The sequence below is a fragment of the Coenobita brevimanus genome, chromosome 81, assembly GCF_032717465.1.
Source record: "Coenobita brevimanus isolate Jiangsu-jjx chromosome 81, ASM3271746v2, whole genome shotgun sequence".
Taxonomy (NCBI): Eukaryota; Metazoa; Arthropoda; class Malacostraca; order Decapoda; family Coenobitidae; genus Coenobita; species Coenobita brevimanus.
This window is the reverse complement of record NC_137034.1, coordinates 10,095,768-10,121,087: the sequence shown is the minus strand read 5'-3', so window position 1 is coordinate 10,121,087 and position 25,320 is coordinate 10,095,768.

The window sequence follows — 25,320 nt, the reverse complement described above, 5'->3', positions numbered from 1 at the left end:
TTCAACACATGAGAACAGAGTTATTATGATTTTTTTTTTCTTTTAGAGTGGCTAGCAAACTGAATCCCACAGACGAGTTCGAACACATAAACCGGACGACCGAAGTCTACGCACAACTGTATATGTGCTTCTTTCTGGGTGCACTTCGTTTCTTTAGGCGTAAGCACTGCTTGCGGGTGCTGCTTCCATCATTGTGATTATTTCCTGGTCCTATAGTGGTGTGGTAAGACGAGGGCGACCTGAATGATGACGGTTCTCCGTTACCTTCCTCCTGAAATCCTAATCCACCTTTCTATGGCTATGCTTATACCATATGTTTGAGCTTTCTGTTCAGGCTTCGCTTCCCATAAATAAAGGAAGATCATGCCACCTCTCATATTCCTATGTCTGCTGGGCTTGTTGTGGTAAGATGTAAGATAAAATGTCAGGTGATCATCGCCTAACCGTTGGCGTTTCGTCTCTCATACGAAGTTCGGGCTCAGCAATTACTGCGAGTCGATGTTAAGGCTTCGGAATTTCATGGGTTCATATATACCGTCATCCCATCAGTAGCAGATATGAAGCTTGAGGAAGTCAGGCTAGCTTACCACGAACATGTAACTGGGGTAGAGATTTCTTAATGTTTCAAGTGTTGCACTTAATCATCGGACAAAACCGCGACATGACTTTTGTCTTTGATTGTACATATACTGTACTAACTTTGAAGCATTTACATATACTGTACTCACTTTAAAGCATATCGCTCAAGGTAAGGTACGTACAGTATATAATTATACCCTTGGGTATTTAAACATCTCGCTTGGTTACCACGGGGGCGAGACTCTGGTCCCCCCAGAGGACCCCCGGTTCCCCAGGGACGGGGGTAGTGATGATGGTGGTGGTGGTGGTGGTGGTGATGGTGGTGATGATCGTGAAGGTGGTGTTATTGAAATTGCTAATGGCAATTACCGTTTTCTAGTTATTATTATTATTATTATTATTATTATTATTATTATTTTATTATTATTATTATTATTATTATTATTATTATTATTGGACATGTGGAGAGAATGGAGAATGAAAGACTGACTAAGAGGGTGTATGTACTATAGGTGAGGTGGAGGGAGGGAGAGGGAGGGGTAGACCGAGGATGAGGTGGAGGGATGGAGTTGAGAGGTATATGAGGGAGGGGGGGTGAGTTGGGGGGAGGGTAGTCAAATGGTGGGTAACAGAGCGACTTGGAGGCGTTTTGTCTGCGGCCACCCTTTGCGGGATTAGGGAGTCGGGCTATAGATAGATAGATAATTATTATTATTATTATTCCCCCCTGGGGAAGGGGGGATAGAATACTTCCCCACTATTCCCTGCTTGTTGTACGAGGCGACTAAAAGGGACACTTTTATCTACATTCTTTTTGCTCTCTTTCTTTCCCTTGTATTTTGTCTGTCCAAACCCTCTGCATTTTACTTTCATTTAGTTAATTTCCTCTCTCCACTGTCTGGTTCCTGCGAGTCATTGGCGTTGGCTCCAGGGTAAAATATTTTTCTGCCTAAGAAATCTTGATGAACTCTGGTGACGAAGCAATGGCCCTCAGTCCCGTGCAGCCCTCAAGTGGGCTGGGGGTGCTAAGAATCCCACGGTGTAAAAATAAGTTTATACATCCAAAAAGAACCTTAAGAATAGGAAACTGGAATGTTCGAACTCTCAATCAGGCTGGTAAAATGGAAGAGCTTATTTCAGTGTTCAAGGAATACAAGATGGATATTTGTGCTCTTACAGAAACGAGATTGTTTGGAGTTGATAAAATGAATTTGGAAGATGGTATTACTATGTTGGTTTCTGGTAGGAGTGATGGAAATCATTACCAAGGAGTAGGCTTACTGCTAAGTAGAGATGCTTGTAAGGCAGTATGTGAGTTTGAACCAATTAATGAGCGCTTGCTTTATGCTCGTTTAAAATCTGACCATGGTAATATCAGTATGGTTGTAGGGTACGCTCCGACAAATGAGGCTGCTGATGAAATGAAGGATGACTTTTATGAGAAGCTGCAGGATGTAGTGAATAGAGTGGCAAGACATGATGTGTTAGTTTGCATTGGTGATTTTAATGCGATTGTTGGCAGTAGTAGGGATGGCTTTGAAGATTGTATGGGTAAGGAAGGTGTTGGTGTAAGAAACGAACAAGGGGTGCGACTTGGAAGCTTTTGTTTGGCAAATGACCCTATAATTGGTGGAACTATCTTTGAGCATAGAAAAATACATAAGACTATTTGGATTTCACCATGTGATAAATATTGTAACCAGATTGACCACATTGCAATTAGCAGAAGGCATAGGAGTTATTTGCAAGATGTTTGCGTAAGGAGGGGGGGCAGATATAGGTAGTGATCATCAACTTGTTGTGTCAAAGATTAAAATAAAACTTAAGAGAAACGTTAATGTTAATTGTACACGAGGTAATAAATATGATTTTGATGAGCTGAGAAGTGATGAGAGCACGAGGGAAAAGTTTCGGTGGGAATGTAGAAACAGGTTTCTAGTCCTGCAGACTTTGATGGAATCTGAAGACAATGATATTAATCAAATGTGGAGAGAGGTAAAAGAGATTTTGCATGAGAGTGCTAAGGTTATTATCAAGAAAAAGGGAAAAGCGAGAAGGAAAAAGTGGATGTCAGATGAAACATGGAATGCAATTCAGAAAAGGAAAGAGGCTAAGTTAAGAAGTGAAGAACAACATGTTGATGGCCAGGTAGTTGAAGTACTTAGAGCAAAGTACTGGAGTTTACATTCTGAAGTAACAAGACTCGTTAGACGTGATAAGAGGAGACTATATGATGAAAAGGCGACAGAGACAGAAATTAAGTAAAAATGACGGTCAGAGCACAAGAGCAGCGTATCAGGCCATAAAGGAGTTAACTGGGACTGAAAAGAGAAGGAAGGAAATACCTGTACGAGATAGAAATGGTAATTTGATGACTAAAGATTTGGATATAAAAGGAAGGTGGAAAGAGCACTTTGAATCTGTTCTAAATAGACCAATCCCAGCTGAAGAGGACATTTTGCCAGCCGAGAGAGATTTGCAGATAGAAACAGGGGATATAACTTTGGAAGAGGTAGCAAAATCTATAAAAGAGTTAAAGAATTTTAAGGCCACAGGAGAGGATGGAATATTCCCTGAAATGCTTAAGGTGGAAAATGACGAGATGATGAATGCGCTTTTGAAACTTTTTGATGTGGCTTGGGATAATGGTGGAATTCCAGAAGAATGGAAAAATGGAGTGATTATAAAAATACCAAAAAAAGGGAGATTTAAGTGTTTGTGGCAATTGGAGGAGGATAACTTTGACACCTGTAGTTGCAAAAGTCTTTTCCAAAATATTGTTGAACAGAATAGACCCAGGAATTGATAAAATTTTAAGAGAAGAACAGGCGGGATTTAGAAAGGGTCGAGGTTGTAATGATCAGATTTTTATTGTAAGGCACATAATGCAACAAGCTAATGAGATGAAAATGCCACTTAGTATGTGTTTTGTGGATTTCGAAAAGGCGTTTGATAGTGTTTCACGTGGAGCTATGTTGAAAATTATGAGATTCTATGGTATACCAGAAAAGTTTGTAAATATTATTAGAAGCGTGCATGAAGGTACTTTTTGTAAGGTAATGGTGGGTGGTTCTTTGAGTGATCCATTTCAGGTTAGGTCAGGCGTGATTCAAGGAGGAGTTCTTTCGCCATTGTTGTTTGTTTTGGTTATGGATTATGTTATGAAAAAGGTTGTAAGGAGAACAGGTGCAGGAATTAACTGGAAAGAAAATAAGAAGCTGATGGATTTGGACTATGCTGATGATATTGTACTGATTTGCGGAAGAATTTACGAGATGCAGAGGGTGCTAGATTGTCTGGTGGAGGAAGGAGAAAAAGTGGGATTGGTAATAAATTGTGGAAAGACTGAAATTATTAATATGAACGTGGAGAACCAAATCGATTGTGTAATTGGGAATAATGTGGTGAAGAATGTAGAAAACTTTAAATATCTGGGAACGATTGTATCATCTGATGGATCATTAAACAGGGAAATTGAGGAGAGGATTAGACAGGCTTGGCGAGCTGTTGGAATGTTGAAATCTGTTTGGAATAATAATATGCTTTCGGTACATACTAAAGTGAAAATTTACAAGTCCATGGTTAGACCAATTTTAATTTACGGATATGAGTCATGGTACAGTAAGATTGCAAGAGATCAGAAAGTATTAGGATTTGTGAATAAAATACTGAGAAGGATTCTTGGGGTAAAGTGGAAGACAGAGTTACATATGCAAGAGTAAGGGATATTACGAGAGTGGAACCAGTTAATGAATATGTGAGTGTCTCGCTGGAAGTGGCTGGGGCACATATACAGAAAAGAAGGTAGTTTAATACAGGATGTGCCAGAGTGGACTGCTAGAGGAAGAAGAGGTAGAGGTAGGCCGAGGGAAACCTGGTTGAGGACAATGAAAAAAGAAGCAGGAGAGGAGTGTTGGTGGGACCTGAAGGAGATGGCAAGAGACAAATATTGGTGGAGAGAGTTCATTGAGGCCCTATGCATCCCGTGGGGTACCACAGGAAATGACTGACTGACTGACTGATTATTATTATTATTATTATTATTATTATTATTATTATTATCACTATTTATTATTATTATTATTATTATTATTATTATTATGATGATGATGATGATGATGATGATGATGATTATTATTATTGTTATTATCATCATCATCATCATCATCATCCTTTCTTACGAAGAAGGAAATTGCTCATATTCACTAATTTTACAGCTATGTTCATCATACTTAGCCATGTGTGTTCACCAGCTGGCGGCTCCATTTGACCCACTATCATTCAGTTCCAAGTACTGGTATTCGAGTTGCAGCCAAAAACCTATAAAAATAGGCTATTCGTTGATTCTCCGAAGTGGCTAGATGTACAAGCTTGAAATTTTTGCAGGACTTTGCCAAGGTCGCAAAGCAGGTCTGAAATGACTATGGGCCCATTTGGGCCAGTAGTTTCTGAGATCTCCTAGGGGTTCCTGGAAAGTAGTCTGGGGTCATTGAGAGCAAAATAATTAAAAAAGAAAAAAAAAATAGAAATAAGCTACAATCACCAAAATCCGTACATTTATGGTATGCATGGCTACCAAGTATGAATGATCTTGACCCAAAACTCAAGGTCACAGCCAAGGTCGAAGTCCCCTACTACATTCAAATCGAAAGGAACACTATATGCAGCCTGTTGAAATCACCAGGTCCTCCCATAGTTATTGGGGAGTAAATCGGCCCCTACAGTCGAACTGAGGAAGACATTGGATGACATTGTCAGGTGTTGAGTTGCTGGCTACCAATTATAATTGCCCTTCATCCAAAACTCAAGGCCACAGCCATAGTCAAAGTTCAATTGCACAGTTTATAAAACCAAGATAGTGTTGACCTACAATTGGCAAACTTGGTACGTTTATAAAACTTCATAATGCTATGCATGGCTACCAAGTATGATCATCCTTGACCCAAAACTTAAGGTCACAGCCAAGGTCATATTTCAAAATTTGCTCGTTATTTATGGAACACTCTGTGAAACCAGTTCAAATCACCAGGTCCACCAATAGGTACTGGGGAATAAATCGACCCCTGCAGTCGAACTGAGGAACAAGTTATATGACCTTGTCATGTGCTGAATTGCTGGCTACCAAGTATGAAATGTACTTTACCCAAAATTCAAGGTCACAGCGACGGTCAACGTTCATTTGCACAGTTTAAAAAAAGCAAGATAAAATTGAGCTACGATCACCATACTTGGTACATTTATAGAACTTCATGTGCTATGCATAACTACCAAAAATGAATGGGTTTGACCCAAAACTCAAGGTCACAGGAAAGGTCAAAGTTCAAATTTTGCTCTTTTTTTTAACGCACTGAGGTCACATTCACATGACAGATGACCTTGTTTTGTGTGGTGAGTTGTTGAAATTACTAATGCTAATTCCTGTTTTCTATTATTATTATTATTATTATTGTTATTATTATTATTATTTATTATTATTATTTATTATTATTATTATTATTATTATTATTATTATTATAACCCCTGTGGCGGGGGGCCACAATCTGGCCGCACTATGGGTGGTACTACTACTCTGCGGCCAGGTTATGTTAGGAAGAATAATGCCACCGTATTCCCTGCGTGTTGTAAAAGGCGACTAAAAGGGGCGGGGTGAGGGGACTAGGGACCCCCTCCTCTGTTTTTAGTTCCTAAAAAGAGACAGGCCAGAGAAAGGGATGGGGGATTGAGTTATCTCCGTACCCTGAAGATTGGGTCTATGAATGTGCGTGGTTGTAGTACGATTGAGGCTAAAAGGGAGGAGACTGGGAGAATGTTTGTGAGAAGAAAGTTGGATGTGTTAGCTTTGAGTGAGACGAAGATGAAAGGGAAGGGTGAGTCTATGTTTGGAAGTGTGAATGGAAGATTGTCAGGTGTTGATAGAGGAAGGGCAAGAGAAGGTGTGGCCTTTTAGTGAGTCCGGAAGTACAGCAGTGTGTGATTGAATGGAAGGAGGTGTCATCGAGACTGATGTGGGTGAAAGCGAAATTTGAATGTGAGTTGCGGGTGTTTGTGAGTGCATATGGGCCTGGTAGTGAAAGGGATGAAGAAGAGAGAGTCAATCTGGAATGATGATGAGTGTCTGCAGAGTTTTGGAGCAAATGTGAATGTGGTAATGATGGGAGATCTGAATGCTAGAGTGGGAAATATAGCAGTTGAAGCTGTAGTTGGTATGCATGGTGTGCCTGGAAGAAATAAAAATGGGGAACGAATGATAGGGATGTGTGTTGAGCGAGAGATGAAGATTGGAAATACGCTGTTCGAGAAGAAAGATATTTATAATTATACATGGGTGAGTCAGAAGGGTGGAATGGTTGTGGATAAAGCATTGATGGACTATGTGGTTGTGTCCAGGAATGTAATAGGAAGATTGTTGGATGTGAGAGTTCTGAGAGGGGAGGGTGGAGGTATGTCTGACCACTACCTGGTGGAGGGAAAATTAAGAGTAGGTAAGAGATGGGTGAGAGCTAGAAGGGTTAGGTGTGGCAGGGAGGTTTTGAAAGTAAGTGAGTTGGATAAAAGAGAGAAAATGATAGAGTATCAGGAGAAATTGAAAGATGAGTGGAATGCAGTGAAAGATCAGGAAAATGGCAGTGTGGAGGAGGAATGGCAGTTGTTTAAGAGTGTTGTGGTGGGGCATGCAGAAGAGGTGTGTTTTGTAAGACAAGTGGTTGGTGGCGTATGAAAGGGAAGTGAATGGTGTTGCGAGGAAGTATGGCTGTGGCTGAGAAGAGACGTGCGCATGAAGTGTGGCTGTAGAGGAAGGATGAGGTGTCATATGAGAGGTATAAGGAAAAGAGGAATCGGGCGAGAAGGGCTGTCCGTGATGCTAAAGTGGCAGCAGATGAGAGGTGGGGTAGGCGGCCGACTGAGAATTTTCAACAGAATAAGAAAATTTTCTGGAAGGAGGTTAAAAGGGTGCGAAAGGGAGAGTCTGGGAGGGAAGAGTGAGTAAAAGCAGAGGATGGAAGGATGTTAATATGGATGCAGTAAGGAAGAGGTGGCCAGAGTATTCTGAAAGATTGTCAAATGTAGAGGAGGAAAGTGTGGCTGAGATTGTGGCGGATGGAAGGGCGCAATGAATAAATGTGTTGGGAGAGTTGAATGATTCTTTGATCACGAAGGAGGAAGTGGAGAAGGCAGTAAAGGAGATGAAAACAGGGAAAGATGCAGGTATGGATGGGTGTGCTGTGAAATGCCTGAAGGGTGGTGGAGTGACTATTGTTGACTGGTTAGTAAGATTGTTGAATGTGTGCTTTGTGAAAGGTATGGTCCCACCTGACTGGGCAAGTGCTTGTGTGGTCCCGTTGTATAAAGGCAAGGGTGATAAGTATGAATGTACTAGCTTTAGGGGTATAAGTCTGTTGAGTGTGGTAGATAAGATGTATTGTAGAGTGTTAATTATGAGAGAGAGGGTACAGAGGGCGTGATTGGTGATGATCAGTGTGGCTTTAGGAGAGGGAGGGGATGCATGGATCAGGTGTTCACTGTGAGACAAGTGTGTGAAAAGTATTTAGCGAAAGGCAAGGATGTGTTTTGGGCATTCATGGATTTAGAGAAAGCGTATGATAGAACTGATAGGGAGGCTTTGTGGACTGTTCTAAGATTGTATGGACTTGATGGTAGGTTACTAAAAGGGGTGAAAAGTTTTATGTAAATAGTAGAGCGTGTGTAAGAGTGGGAAATGCTGTGAGTGATTGGTTTTCCGTGAGAGTGGGCTGCAACAGGAATGTGTGATGTCGCCTTGGCTGTTTAATATTCATATGGATGGTGTTGTAAGGGAGGTGAATGCAAGAGTTTTAGGTGGAGGCCTGAGTCTGGTGAATGTTGATGGTGGAGAGTGGAATCTGAAGCAGCTGCTGTTTGCAGATGATACTGCACTGGTGGCTGATTCAGAGGAGAGATTGAGACAGTTGGCAGAGGAGTTTGGAAGGGTGTGTGAAAGGAGGAAATTGAAAGTAAATGAGAATAAGAGTTAAGTGATGAAGTGTACGAGGTTGGTAGATGGTAGGGGGATGAATATAGTTTTGAATGGTGAGTTGCTTGAGGAGGTAGAGTGTTTTAAATATTTAGGGTCACATGTTGCTGTGGATGGAACTATAGATGCAGAAGTGAAGTTTAGGATGAATGATGTAGGTAAGGTGCTGGGAGGATTGAAAAAAGTGTTTAGATGTCGTTCGCTTAGAATGGATGTAAAGAGCAGGCTGTATGAGGGTGTTGTGGTACCGAATGCCGTTATATGGGGCTGAAACATGGAATACTGGTGTAGCAGAGAGGAAAAGTTTGAATGTAATGGAGATGAGGTGTCTGAGGACTATATGTGGAGTGACGCGTATTGATCGAGCGCGAAATGATGAAGTGCAAAGGAGAACTGGAGTTGTTCGGAAGATGGCTGGTAGAGTTAAGCAAAGGGTGTTGCGATGGTTTGGGCATATGGAGAGAAGCGATTGGTGAAAAAGACAACTAGATCTGATGTGAGAGGTGTAAGGCTGAGAGGGAGACCACGAATAGGATGGATGGACAATGTGAAGAGAGCGCTGGATGCGAGAGGGATGTCTGTTGAACGATGAAGAGTGGCTGTGCATGACAGTAATAAATGGAGAGAAATAGTGAATGAATAAATGATGATGCAGCCCCGAGGGGATATTCTCCCGCATTTGATCTGATCAGCTAGTCAGGTCAGGTGCGGGTAAGGGGATGGGTCTATTATGATGTGGCAGGGGTAAACCAGCTCTGCTGTCGGGCCCTGCTGCGGATGTCACTGATTGCACTGCGCAGTTGACCCTTGTGCGGTATGGTGCGTTGTGAATCTGTCCCTTCTCCCCTTTGGGGCTAAGAAGCAGATGAATGTGTTTGAATGGATGAGTAAATGGGGAGTGTGTCGTCCTGTCTCAGCTACCTCCCTTTTCTTGAGGGAAGCAGCCTAGGTATATAGATAGATAGATTGTTATCATCATCATTATTATTATTATCTTTATGAAGAGGGAAATTCCTTGTTCTTGCTCAGTTTCAAAGCTATGGCCATCATACTTGACCATTTGAGTCCCCCAGCCGGCGGCTTCATATGACTTAGTATCATCCAGTTCCCTGTACTTATTTTCCAGTTACAGTCAAAAACCAGTAAAAACAGTCTGTTCATAGATTCTTAGAAACCAACAAAGGTACAGACTTGACATTTTTGTGGGACATAACCAAGGTCAGAGAGCAGGTCTGACATGACTATGGGCCCATTTGGGCCAGTGGTTTCTGAGATGGCCCAGAGGTCAATGGAAAGTAGTAGGGTCATTGAGTGCACAATAAAAGAAAATAAATAACAAAAAAGAAATGAACTACAATCACCAAACTAGGTACATTGATAGAATCTGATATGCTGTGCAGTGCATGGCTACCAAGTATGAATGAACTTGACCTAGAACTCCAGGTCACAGACAAGTTCAGATTTCAGATTTTCTTACTTTTTTTTTTTTTTATAGAACACAATATGAAGCCCATTGAAATCACCAGGTCCACTGATAGATGTTGGGGAATCGGCCTCTGCAGTCGAACTGAGAAAGAAACTGGATGACCTTGTCATGTGGTGACATTTTGAAATTGCTAATAGCAACTTCCACAAATATTATTATTATTATAATGGTAAGTTATATTATTGTTGTCAAAATTATTATTATTATTATTATTATGGTGATAATGATGATGATGATGATGATGATGATTATCCATCCATCGATTCATCATCCAATCCTATGTTGCCCCATGAGAAGCAAAGGAGCCCGGGGCTAGGCAAGTTGGTCTTGACATTTAAGATGAGAGTGACCAGCCTGACTCATCGTTGAGTGGCATTAAGTGAGCAATAAACCCCAACTTCCCTTTGAATATAAACCTACAAAGGCTTAATCCTACTGGAGTGCCTTAATTACCCACTAAACCACCAGGCACTATAATCTGGATATATGGTTACCACCCAGCGTAGTAAATAGTTTCCTGGTGAACAGGAAACCAATTGGCTTGTCACTAAGTGTAGCATCACTCATAGGCAGAAGGAAGAGGAAAGAGTGAAGGAAAGAAAGAAGAGGGAGTGTAAAGTCTCTTGTAGGCAGAAGGAAGAAGAAAGAATGAAGGAAAGAAAGACAGAAGAGGAAGGAAGGAAGAAAGGAAAGGGCAGACACTCAAAGCAGCACTATATCGAGTGAGTGGATGGTGAGCGCCCCCCTACCACCAATTTATTATTATTATTATTTATTATTATTTCTTACAAAGATGTACATTGCTCATCTTCGCTCAATTTCAAAGCTACCACTATCATTCTTAGCCATCTGAGTCCTCTAGCTGGCAGCTTCATATGACCCAGTACCAATCAGTTCCCAGTCCAGGTACTGGTTATAGTCTGTTCATGGATTTTCAGAAACCGCTAAAGGTACAGACTTGAATTTTTTGTGGGTCATGGCCAAGGTTAGCCAAGGGAGTAGGTCTGAAATGACCACACGTCCTTTTGGGCCAGTACTTTCTGAGATAGACCAGGGGTCAATGGAAAGTAGTTTGGGGTTATTGAGTGCACTATTTAAAAAAATTAAAAATAAATAAAACTGAGTCAGAATCACAAGACTTGGTACATTTGTAGACCTTGATATGCTATGGGTGGCTACCAAGTATGAATGACCTTGACCCAAAACTGAAGGTCACAGCCAAGGTCAAATTTCAAATGTTGTTTCTCAGATATTTCAATGTGGCCTTGTCAAGTTATCTCCCGTAGGTTGATTAGTACATTTATATACTCATTTTGAAGCACATCACTCAAGGTTAGTACATATATCAACCCTTGGGTATTTAAAAATCCCGTAATGGGGGGAGGGACTCCGGTCCCGGGGAGGGGTCCATGGTCCCGCAGGGGGGTTGGTAATGATGTTGGCGGTAGTGGTGGTGGTGGTGGTTGTGGTGGCGATAATGATGATGGTGGTGGTGGCAGTGATGATGTTGGTGATGGTAGAGAGTTATTGAAATTATTAATGGCAATTTCTTTCTAGTTATCATTCTTTCTTACAAACAAATAAATTGCTCTTATTTGCTCAGTTTCAAAACTACGGCCATCTTATTTGGCCATGTGAGTCCCCCAGCTGGCAGCTTCATATGATCCAGTATCATCCAGTTTCCGGTACAGGTTTTCTATTTACATCCAAAAAGCTATAAAAATAGTCTATTCACAGATTCTCAGAAGCCGCTGATGGTACAGACTTGAAATTTTTGTAGGACATGGCCAAGGTCGGGGAGCAGGTCTGAAATGACTATGAGCCGAGGAGTAAATGGAAAGTAGGTTGGCCACCGCCATTTTTGCTCTACGAGGATTTTGTTGCTTTCACTTTGCCCAGTGTGTTTGAGACTTTTCTACAGGGGCCCAACTACTTTTCACTTCTAAGTGCTCACTATATGAGGCGTGCTGAAATCACCAGGTCCAGCGATGGCTACAATGTTGGGACAGTAGGGAATGAATTGGCTCCTGCATTCAGGCTGAGGAAGAAACTGGATGACTTTGTCATGAGGTAAGTTATTGAAATTGGTAATGGTAATTTCCATTTACCCCCTGGGGGTAGGGGGGTTTTCAAGAATACTCCCCCAGTATCCCTGCTTGTCGTAAAAGGCGACTAAAAGGGTTGGCGGAGGGTTAGTGCCCCTCCCCGGAAAACAACTAACTAAAAAAACAAACAAGAAGCCTCGGACAAGGACTGACCAAACAATGACGACCCAGGACCGGACAAAGGACTTGGTAATGAGTACATGGAATGTAAGAGGAGCGAATGATGAGGTGAAAGAGAGAGAGATTGTCCAGGTGCTTGAGGATGCGAAAGTGGATGTATGTGGGATAACTGAAACAAAATGGAGAGGAGAAAGTGTGAGAGAATGGGAGTATGGATGGGGTATATGTGCAGGAGTAGATGAGAATGAGAGGGTAAAGGAAGGAGTATGTATAGTTGTGAGTAAAAGATGGAAGAAGAGCATAAGACAGTATGGATCAGTTGGGTCAAGGATTGTGTGGGTAAAGTTGAAAGTTGGAATACAAATGTGGGCGATTGTGTGTGTGTATGCGCCAACGCAAGATCATGCTAGAAGAGTGAGAGAAGAGTTCTGGACAAATGTGGAAGTGTGCATGGAAAAGTTTGGAAGGAAGGAGAGAGTGTTTTTGATTGGTGATATGAATGGTAAAGTTGGTAATGTGAAGGTGGATGGAATAGTTGGTGAGTGGGGTGTGCCTGCTGAGATAGATGAGAATGGGAGTGCGTTAGTGGACATTTGTGCTGGGAGGGTTGGTGATAGCCAATACCCTCTTCAGGCATAAAATGATCCACAGGTATACATGGCGAGTGATGAGAAGGGTGGGTGGTGAACTGAATGAAAGGAAGGCAATGATTGATTATATGTGTGTGGATGAAAGGATGCGAAGATGTGTAAAGGATGCAAGAGTGTATAGAGGTTGGGGGAGTGGACTTTCTGACCACTACTTGGTGGTGGCCAGAATTAGGATGCAAGTAAGATGGAGGAATAGAAGAAGGGAAAGACGAGAGGAAGGAGTAGTTGCAAGGAGAGTGGAAAGATTACAAGAGGATGAGAAAAAGGCAGAGTATAAGAGAGAAGTGGAGGAACGATTGGGCAAATATGAATTGGAGCAGATGGGAGACGTGGAAGGTATGTGTAAGATATTTACAGAAGAAATATGTGCAGCATGTGATGTGGTGTGTGGAAGGAAGAGAAGACGGAGGGGGGTGCAAGGAACAGCGTGGTGGACTGAAGAGGTGAAACAGGCTGTGGCACAAAAGAAGAAAGCATACAATGAATGGATGAGAAATAGGGGCGTGGATGAAGTTGAGAGGCGGAAGAGAGAGTTATATGTGGAAAGGAAGAGAGAGGTGAAAAGATTGGTAAGAGAGAGTAAGAAGAGAGTGGATGAGGAATTTGGAAGGAATTTGAGTGTAAAGTGGAGGGACTGTAAGAAAATGTTCTGGAGAGAAGTGAAAAGAGTAAGACAGGGTGGAAGTGAAGTTAGCAGGGGAGTGAAAGATAAAAATGGTAGATTACTAGTGGAGAAGGGAGAAAAAGTGAGCAGATGGAGAGAACACTTTAAGGATTTGTTGAACGTAGAGGATGGAAGTAATGCGAGTGTAAGTGGCTGGGGAATGGCTGGGAGAAGGAGGGAGGTGAGAAGACAGGAAGAAATCAGTAGGATAGAAGTTGTGGAAGCAATGAAGAAAGTTAAATCGGGGAAAGCCCCAGGAATTGATGGAGTGTGTGGTGAAATGCTGAAGCATGGGGGAGAGATAGTAGTAGAATGGATGTGGAAGATGTGCAGATTGGCCTGGGAGGAAGGTAGAGTCCCGGAGGATTGGAAGTCAGGTATAATTATTCCCTTGTACAAAGGAAAAGGGGAAAAAGAAGTGTGTGGTAATCATAGGGGCATTTGTCTACTTAGTATAATAGGAAAAGTGTATGGTAGGATACTTATAGACAGAGTTAGAGAAAGAACAGAGAAATTAGTTGGAGAAGAACAGGAGGCTTTAGGAAGGGAAGAGGTTGTGTAGATCAGATATTCATTCTTAGATCTTTAGTGGAAAAGTTTCTAGAGAAGGGAAAGAAGTTGTATGCGGCTTTCATGGATTTGGAGAAAGCATATGACAGGGTGGATAGACAAGGATTGTGGAAAGTGTTAAGAATATATGGAGTAGATGGGAAGTTGTTGAATGCTGTGAAGAGTATGTACGATGGTGCGAAGGCTGCAGTGCGTGTGGATGGTGAACTAAGTGAATTTTTCTCTTTGAAAGTTGGTTTGAAACAGGGATGTGTCATGTCTCCATGGTTGTTCAATCTGTACATGGATGGGGTAATAAAAGAGGTACAAGGTAGGGTAGTGGATGTTGGAGTGGCCCTGGTGAGAGAGGATAGTGTTTGGAAACTCCCTGTACTGTTGTTTGCAGATGATACTGTGTTGTTGAGTGAAGAAGAAGGGGAGCTGCAAGGCTTGGTGGATGAGTTTGAGAGAGTGTGTAAGAAACGGAACCTAAAGGTGAATGTAGGGAAGAGTAAAGTGATGGTCTTTGAGAGAGGTGAAGTTAGTGAATGTACAGCGAGGTTGGATGGTGAGGAATTGGAAAATGTGAGTACGTTTAAGTATTTGGGTAGTGTGATGAGTAAGGATGGAGGTTTGGAGGGTGAAGTGCTTGAAAGGGTACAGCAGGGAAGAAAGGTTGCTGGTTCCTTGAAAGCAGTGATAAGAAACAGGGAAGTGAGCATGGAAGTGAAAAAGTTACTACATGACAGTATTGTGATACCAACTCTAACGTACGGAAGTGAAGCTTGGACATTGTTGGAAGGACACAAGTCAAGAGTGAGAGCAGTGGAAATGAGTTATTTAAGAGGAGCCTGTGGAGTCACGTGGAGAGACAGGCTGACGAATGAGGATATAAAGGAACGTTGTGGTGTGGATGTGGATGTGATAGGAAGCGTTATGAGGAATACATTGAGGTGGTTTGGCCATGTGGAGAGGATGGAGGGTGAAAGACTGACGAAGAGAGTGTATATGAGTGAGGTGGAGGGGGAAAGAGGGAGGGGGAGGCCGAGGATGAGATGGAGGGATGGGGTGGAGAGGTATATGAGAGAAGGGGGTGTGAGTTGGGAGCAGGGCAGTGAAATTGCGGGGGACAGGGCGACTTGGAGGCGATTTGTTTGTGGCCACCCCAAACGGGATTGAGGCGTCTGGCAATAGATAGATAGATAGAATTTCCATTTTCTAGATTTTATTATTATTATTATTATTATTATTATTATTATTATTATTATTATTGTTGTTGTTGTTGTTATGTTGTTGCTGCTGCTGCTGCTGTTGTTGTTGTTATGTTGTTGTTGCTGCTGCTGCTGTTGTTGTTGTTGCTGTCTGTTTAAGCAGGCATTTGCACAGTATGATGAAAAGGAGAGAACATAGTTCGTTATGAAACTTCAGACTTTTTGCAGCAACTGCTCGCGTGTGCGGTGCTCTTGATTGTTGGACTGAGCCTCTATTCAGAAAGAACCCGGGCCACATCTCAGGGGTGACAGGCGTGGGCTAGTTTCTAGGGCCTTCGAGGCACATATAAGATATACACATTTCTTGTTAGAATGATTCAGAACACTACTTGTACAAACCCTCAATGACATTCACATGCAGTTACATTTGTGCATGAGTTTATGCTACCAATGGATCTATCATGCACACAACACTATTGATCGATAGCACCGGTCAGTCTTCAGAGCGTGAAACTAACAAGTACTGTACCTACTTTATCATTCATTCTTGTCCACATGTCCAGTTAGACCTCTTGTATCTAATTTAGTCCTGCTGTATTCGAAGACCTAGTGTAATATACACTCAACCCTCTGGTATCGCTGCTTCAGCTATCACGTTTCTCTGCCCTTGCGGATACCTAAAAAACTGCACAAACACGACTATCGCGTCCCAAGTAAGGGATGTAGAGCACCGGAAATGGTGGAAAAAAATATAAAAATGACTGGGTCCCTGGTACCCCACAGGTAGTTGAGGCAGAGGTAGAGGCAGCGGCGGAAGAGGCTAGCTAAATCCCTGGAGCTGGTTTTGCCGAGCCTACTGGTGAGTACATCCGAGCAATGATACAGCCTGCTGCAATTACTGCCGAAGAAATAATTGAAGAAGATGATCTGGCACAAGAAGAGGACAGTCCAGAGAGGATGAGGAATGTGTAAATGTGAGGCATGAGGGATTATCCATGGCCGATATCAAGAAGATTATAGGACTTGTGTTGCCAGCTATGCCACCTCCTTGAACAAGATTTAATACTCAACAGCGAAGCAAGGTGCTCCTTTATTAATAAGGCACTGGCAGGTTACAAGGAGCAGTATCACTCCCACATCAACTCCCTCCTCCAACGCCAGATCACCGAATTCTTACTGCATCGCAATGAGGCACAGCCAGCCATGCAACCAGAGGCTGAACCAAGACCAGGACCCTCCCACCAGCCCTCTGTCTTTGACGAGCCCTCTAAGTTTTAGGGCTTTTCTGGTGCTGCAGCTGATGAAATTCTGGACGAATTAGAGGGACGTAAAAGTGGTCAATAAGACTCCACTCAAGTCTCAGAACCTACTCAACCACCTAAGCCACTAAGTGTCTCCCGAAAGGTAAATAAAAGGGTAAAAAAAAGTATGTTGTTTTATTTACATGTTGTGATTCTTGTTTTAGTGTTTCTTTATATGTTAATATTTCTTTATATGGTAGAAAAACTTGGTATAAAAGTGGCAAAAATAGCATAAATATGTGGTCTACTTGGGGGTCCTGGCACCAATAAGAAATATTACCATAAGTTCTTCAGGTCGGGTACCACGATTTCGACAACGCGCTCCGATGGCAGTACCAGTTAGGCACGATGGCTGATGGGTGAGTGTACATTATTTTCAACATAATTGTTGTCTTGTGGGGATGATTAGTATAATTAACATGGCAGGATTCACAGTGGAAAGAAATAAAAATGATGGAAAAATATCAACGTCTGACACTCTTGATTATTCAGCACCCAATTGCCCATCCCCCTTTAGCATATTTTAGTATGCCAAACACTTGACAATTTGTAGGTATAATTAATTACCATATGGTTTTCAATGAACTGCAGATTACAAGCAGACAACCTGATCTTTCTACAACTGAATCAGTCTCTCACTGTCTGGCAGTCTCTCAGAATAAGATGTTTACTCCTTGATGTCCGGCGTGACCTGGACTTTTTTTTTTTTTTTTTTCGGGTACACTTAATGATCATTTACTCGGGACTTATCTTGGATAGATCACATTACATCTCTTGTAAAATCTGCTTCCAAGAGATTGGGTGTGCTAAGCCGACTCCGCTCTTTCTTTACCCCTGCACAATTGTTGACTCTATACAGGGATTTTATCCGCCCCTGTGTGGAGTACAACTCTCATGTGTGGGGAGGCTCCCCACATACAGCTCTTCTCAATAGGGTGGAGTCAAAGGCTTTTCGTCTCATTAACTCTCCTCCTCTTACTGACTCCCTTCAACCTCTGTCTCTTCGCCGCATTGTTGCATCTTTATCTCTTTTCTATCGCTACTTTAATGGTCATTGCTCCTCTGAACTGTCTGCTTGCATTCCTCCACCTCTACGACGGGCGCGTAGCACCCGTCTGGAAGCAAACTCTCATCCCTTGTCTGTCCAACTCTCTTATGCAAGAGTTAACCGTTACTCCCAGTCTTTCATTTATGCAACAGGTCAACTCTGGAACTGTCTCCCTCTGTCTGTATTTCCTGCTGCCTATGATCTCCAGTCTTTCAAACGCAGTGTGTCCAGGCATCTCAAAATGATTGGATCTTGAATTTGGCTCTCTATTGTATTTTGTTTTTCTCTTGGAGGGAACTGTTACTGCGTGCTCATGACCTTTGGTTCCTTCTTCCTCGCATTAAAAAAAAAAAAATATTGGCAGTGTCAGAGCAAGATCAACAAGAAATGTTTCGGCAGCGTCGTACCTTCACTCAGAAATGCTTGAAACATTTTTTTAATTTAAAAAAAAAAATTAAAAAGCCATATTCTGGCAATGAAACTAACCTATACCTAGCAACTTATGCCTAACCTAATGTTAACCTACCATAATAGCTGATTTTGTTTCGGAAAATAATTGTGTGACAGTGTTGAGTCTTTTCTCGAGGCACTCGATCCGACGCTGCCAACATGACTGGAGGACCAATTATACCCGAAGAAATAAATGCAACCTTGACACAAATGGGTCTGGGTGTGGGATGACCTCTAATTGGGCCATGCCTCTTCACTCATCATTCGGCAGAGTTACAGCTTTATACATTGTCTGCATGTGTTAACATCTGATCTTGTACATGTGACAACCTTCCAGACATTTATATTGCTCCATCGCTCCTTTGCTTCACCTAACCTGTTATGTTATACTTTTCTCATTTGAAAGCTTTCACAGTTCTCCACTCTCTTCCTCTCTTGAAACACCGTTTTCACATTCCCCACAGGTATTGATGCCTGAATAAATTTAATGAACTACGAGAAGGCATAGCGTCAAACACAAGGCTTCTGTATCACCCCCACACGTAGAAACGTGTGCCAAACTGTGTGTGTGTGTGTGTGTGTGTGTGTGTGTGTGTGTGTGTGTGTGTGTGTGTGTGTGTGTGTGTGTGTTAAGACTCACCAAACTCCAGAGTTGTAATTTCATACTCATAGGCCATGATGGCAGCCTTCGCATCCCCTGCCACATACAGGTCACCACCTCTGGCCCGGCAGTCGGCACGAGCGTCATCCCAGGTCCTCAGAACATCCGTGTACAGCTGGACGCAACCACGAGCCACCAGCTGACTGAAACTCACGTTGGCAGCCTGTGGTTCTGTGGAATGTATCATATCACTGTACCTGTGGAATGTTTCATGTCACTGTACCTATTATCACGTCACTATACTAGTGGAATGTATCATGTCACTATACTTGTTATGGATCATGTCACTGTACCTGTGGAATGCATTATGTCACTGTAATGTTATGTATCATGTCATTATACCTGTGAAATGAATCATGTCACTATACCTGTGGAATGTATCATGTCACTGTACTTGCAATATATCATGTCATTACACCTTAGGAATGTATCATGTCACTATACCTGAAGACGAAATCATCACAGTTGCTGACTTTGTACAGGGGTTTTATTCGCCCCTGTGTGGAGAACAACTGTCATGCGTGGGGAGGCTGTCCGCATGCAGCTTTTCTCAACGAGATGGAGTCAAAAACTTTTCGTCTCATTAAATCTCCTCTTCTTAATGGCTCCCTTGAACTTTTGTCTCATCGCTGCACTGTTGCATCTTTATCTCTTTTCTGTTGCTACATTAGTGGTCACTGAACTGTCTGCTTGCATCCTCTCCACGACTACGGTGGGCATAAAGCATCCGTCTAGCAGCAGAAACTCATCCTTTTTCTGTTCAGCTTTCTAATGCAAGAGTTCACCATAACTCCCAGTCTGTCATACATGCAACAGGTCAACTCAGGAATTGTTTTCCTCTGTCCGTATTTTTTAATGCCTATGATCCCCAGCCTCTAAACGCAGTGTGTCCTGGCATCTGGAACTGAACAGGCTTTGATTTTGGTTTTGTTATTTTGTTTTTAATTTTTCTTGACAGGAACAATTTTGCGGGCTTCTGGTCGTTGGTTCCTTCTTCCTTGCATAAAAAAAAAAAATTGTCATGTCATTATACCATTGGGAATATATATCTTGCCGCAGTACCTATGTTATGTATCATACTGAAATGCATTGTGTCACTATACCTGTGGAATGTATCATCACTACCTGTGGAATGTATCATGCCACTCTTCCTGTGGAATGTATCATATCACTATACCTATGGAATGTATCATTTCAATATACCTGTGGAATGTATCATATCACTATACCTATGGAATGTACCATGTCACGATACATGTGGAATTTATCAAGTCGCTATACATGTGAAATTTATCATGTTGATATACCTGTGGAATGTATCATGTCTCTATACCTGTGGAATGTATCATGTTACTATGTCGGGACAGACAAACAGTGGATGATGTTACAGATCCCGATCATGCCGAAACCAACACGTGCAGGGCAGTAGTAAACGATGCCAGTAAACAAAGGGGCCAGGGTTCCCGTGCTCCAGGTCTACCTGATACGCCCATCAATTTTGGCTTAGGGCCTAAACAAGGATAAAGTGGAACAGAGAGTAACAGAGAAGGGGGAAATAAAAAGAAATAACTGCTACATATAGAGTGTCACAAGTTACCTAGGAAGGCATACAAGACTGTTAAAAGTAGCCATCATGAGGTAATTTCAGCATGAGTACAGGAAACATGAGAAGCTGCAGAGAAGACCTAGAGACAGCTGGAGACAAAGAAAATCACAGAAGAGAGCAAGGCGTGGAAACAGGAGGGGGCCAGGCTTCTGTGGGGCTGGGGTGATAAACAAAGGTCATACTGGTAAGAGAGCATAATTAATTTTAACCACGAGAAAGTTTGCCCTACAAAAATCATTAATTTTAGTAAGAAGGTGGGAGGGAGAGTGTTCATGAGTACATCATTAGTATTAATGACTCAAGTATGGGGCAAGGCAATGCTCCAGGAACTGTAAGTATGGACAGTCATAAGGTGAACAGGTACAAGAAAATTAGGTGACTGGAAAATGAGAATGACATGAGGAGTGTCTCAGGGGCACAGCATCTCTACTGAGAGAAGCAGACGGTCACATGACTGTGTGCAGCAAAACAGTGTTGGTGAGTAGAAGTTTATGAGACAGGGAGATTTGTGAGTATACATGACAAGGGAATTTCACATGCCCTATGCATCAATTGGTTCCTTCTTCCTCACATTAAAAAAAAAAAAAAAATTAAACACCAATTACCTTCTGCTCAGTATCAAGCAATACTGAAAACATTAGTAGTAGTCTCTGGTCATGGGGATGATTAACCCCAAAGCGCCAAGTGACGGTTATATCCGATGCAAAATTTGTAGACTAGGAATGCCAGGTGACGGCCATAGCCGCACTTGATTACATGCCATTGTTTGAAGCAGCTGCCATTTCATCTCATCACCAAAGGGTGAGCATGGAAGTGAAAAAGTTACTACATGACAGTATTGTGATACCAACTCTAATGCATGGAAGTGAAGCTTGGACCTTGTTGGAGGGACACAAGTCAAGACTCAGAGTAGTGGAAATGAGTTATTTGAGAGGAGCATGTGGAGTCACATGGAGAGACAGACTGACAAATGAGGATGCGAAGGAGCACTGTGGTGTGGATGTGGATGTGATAGAAAGCATTCGGAGAAACACACTGAGGTGGTATGGCCATGCGGAGAGGATGGAGAGTGAGAGACTGAAGAGGAGAGTGTGAGTGAGGTGGAGGGGGAGAGAGGGAGGGGGAGGCCAAGGATGAGATGGATGGATAGAGTGGAGAGGTATATGAGGGAGGTGGGTGTGAGCTGGGAGCAAGGCAGTGAAATAGCAGGGGAGAGGGCGACATGAAGGCGATTTATTTGTGGCCACCCCATATAGGATTAAGGCGTCTGGCAATAGACAGAGATAGATAGACCAAAGGGTGTTGGCATACTCCCACCTCCATATTGAAACGTGACTCAGTCTCCTCAGTACCCCGGACAGGTATAGTACAATGTTTTCAGGATCCTCCTTGTCTGATTCCATCCCCCCCACCTGCGGCCCCCTTTCATCTTCCCCTCCAGCCAAACTCCTATCGAAGGATGTGAAGAAAGGGCTTAGTGACAGTGCTATAGGACGTGTACTGAAGGATACTGTGTCTACTCTTGCCGAAAGTGATGAAACTTCCCCTGAAAATGGCAGGAGTTATCATATTGAGAGCGAGGTGTCACTTGCGCCCACCCCTGCCCCAAAGACACATCTGATAAAGACCTAGAATTGCTTCAGGAGGCTGGAAAGACATACGAGAGTGACCCTTTTTTTACTGGAGAAGAGAAGGACACCCCAGGAAGTGTCAATAGTGAAGGAGATGGTGGTGGCGATGACAGTCATAAAGTACATAAACATCATCACCACATCTCTACACCACGCCCAGAGCAAGAAGGTCGTCTTCCCTCCCCGTCACGACCTTCATCACCACAACCTAGCACCTCAATGGCCATTTCCCCATAACTTGGCCTTTCATATGTGAGGGTAATGAGGTCATCAGAACCTACATCACTGCAGGGAGTCCCTGCTATAGGTGAGTCATCACCCGCATCCTCCCCCACCTCCACCTCCATCTTTCCATCCCCTCCACCCCCCGACTGTTGCACTGGACGCACACGTGGTCGTGGGCGTCGTCGTGATGACAAGAAGCTCCTTATTCCTGCAAGATCACACCTTAGCAGCCCCAGCGTCAGCAGGCTTGACACTTTTGTGTGGGAAGAGGGTGAAGGCTTCCAACCTGCCCTACCTGCCTCTGATGTGACAGGCAGGTGTTCAGAAGCAAAACCTGGGGGCAGGAGAACCAACTATCTTGTCTTCTTTTCATGAAATATTTACAACCACAGTTATGTAGTACCTGGTGAAGGAGATAAACTTTCACCAGACTATATCTGTTTGATGTCTTGAGGTGTCCCTGTCCCAGAGTAGGAAAATGAAAAAATGGACGGCAGTGGAGGTGGGGGAAAATGTATGTGTGGCTCGCACTGACAATGATAAAGGCACACATAAAGAAACATGTCTTCCATGATTATTGGTCTGTGGACGAAATCTTGCACACACCTGTCTTTGGTAAATGCATGGCCTGGGACAGGTACAATCTTCAGCAAAAGTCGAACGACCGGCTTGACGAGCAGGTTGGTATATGTGACACCGCCGCACCCCAGTTTCAACCCCTCGTGCCCCCTCCCTCATTTCCATTCATTCGTCTACCCTCCACCCTCCCCACATTCAAGGGCAAGAGAGTTAGGTCTGCTTTCATTGTCTCAACCACTCTTCCGTCATCCATTTGTCTTGGGAAATAATGGTTTTGTTATGATAACGAATAAAAACACATTACACAGTGTTTTATTCCATAGTATAGTTATTGATACACCATGATCTGAACGCAGGGTGATATAAAATTGTAATATATTCGCATGATAATGAGGTCTGTAATCATACAATTTATCATTTTGATAGTTGTATCCAGTCAGTGTGTAACATTAAACAATCAGAAGCTATAAGTAGATGTTTGTAGTGGTCGGTGGTGTGCTCCTTCCCTTACTCGACGTAATCACTGTTACTTCACAAACTCTGTTATAGGTCAGTACCATTAGTTACTACTAATACCCCATGTGTGATAACAGCAAAGTGTTGCTGATAAGTAAAACACATGATCAGTAATATCTTGATTATTGATGTCTTAATACATGATATCGGATAACGCTGGCCAACAGGGGCTGGATGACAGCTTGTCTGGTGGTTAAACCACCTAAGCTGGTCAAGCCGAGGCCATGACGTGGTTGCTGGCATTACCAAAGGTCAGTCAATATTTAGACGCCATTCATTGCTGCTGACAGTATTATAAGTATCACGGTCAATTTCATACACAGGACAGCCAACAGTAGAGTGAGCCGCGTGGTGTGCTGACCCCGCGCACACCATACAACCAGGGTCGGATTACTAGGTATAGGCAAAATGGGCAACTGCCTCTCAGGCCACGGCCTGTCACAGGTCATCCAGACTTCCAGAGCGGAATAAATATATGCTTTAGGTGTCCAAATAAGTGCCATCACCCAGCAGGCCATCCAAAAAGGCCATTATAAGTTTTGCCAACATTTCACTGGAAATAACGGAAAAAGGAGATCTATATGTTGCAGGCCAGCAGTCTGCATTGCCTACCAAGCCACAACATGATTTATCTGGCGCTGCATACAACCAACCCCCTCCACGTCTTACCTCAGCCACTTATCGCCACTCACTCCAGCAAGAGACCCGCCACCACCTGATAACAATATCAGGAATATAACCTTGCCTTTTATAGTTATAACTGCAATAGGGTGTAATTTGCGATTCACACAATTATAACACGACGTATTTCGGAAAACGTAACCAATAACTAAATTGGCCAAATGGATGATCTGCATAATAACCAAACAAACTTGTCTTGATTGCAGCTTACGCTAAACAACATTATCGTGCCATACAACAGATAATTCAGTTTATTCGTTTTCAGCAAGAACGTTTTCAACATAGCTTTAACGAGTTACAGTTCACACTGGTCAGTGTTACTTATTGCAACTTAATAGACATAGCAACCAGGTTAACCTTATGATTATTTGCTCTTCAACTTGTGTCCCATGTCTGTTACTACTTTCCTCTATCTCTGTGTGGCCATGGTTTTTTCCATTAACTATCGTCAGCTGAAACGTCAATTGCCTCAGAGAGGGAAGGATGTTAAAACAGACAAACGGTTTTGGTTACGCAAATATTTAATAATTTAAGAACACATTTTAAAATGATATGAAACAATGGAGTCAGACATTGGATTTATATGATAATGGAATGTTGTGGGTAACTGGGGGAGCGATAAAGTAACCATGTGAACACCAAGTAGGACCATCCACCACCTTTGCCATCGCTCTGTTCCAGCTGCCCTACAATAACATGTGGTATGGTGACAATAGTGAATGTTTTACTAGAGATCTGGTGTTTTAGCCTGACTTACCCTGCAGAGTTAAAGGCTACGTTCAAACTAATGTATTATAATCCGCTATTGCACTGCATATCTGATTGAATAACATTTAGAAAATAAGGTCTTACTGTGGACTGATCATTAAATGCTTATTTGCCATATCGTTAAAATATAGATATCACTTTTATATGGCGCAGTGGACAACAACGCACACTTGTAATGCACACTTCATGGTGATAATAAAGACGTGTTTATGAGCATTGGTGGAACGAACACACACACACACACACACACACACACACACACACACACACACACACACACACACTCTCTCTCTCTCTCTCTCTCTCTCTCTCTCTCTCTCTCTCTCTCCACCCCGGGCAGAGCCGTCGACCCAGGGCCCATTTCCCTCTCCCCATGCCCCCGCCACAACGTGTGACAGCCAGCTACCCCCCTCTGCCACCACCACCGACCACTACAAACATCTACTTATAGTTTCCAACTGTTTAATGCTACACACTGA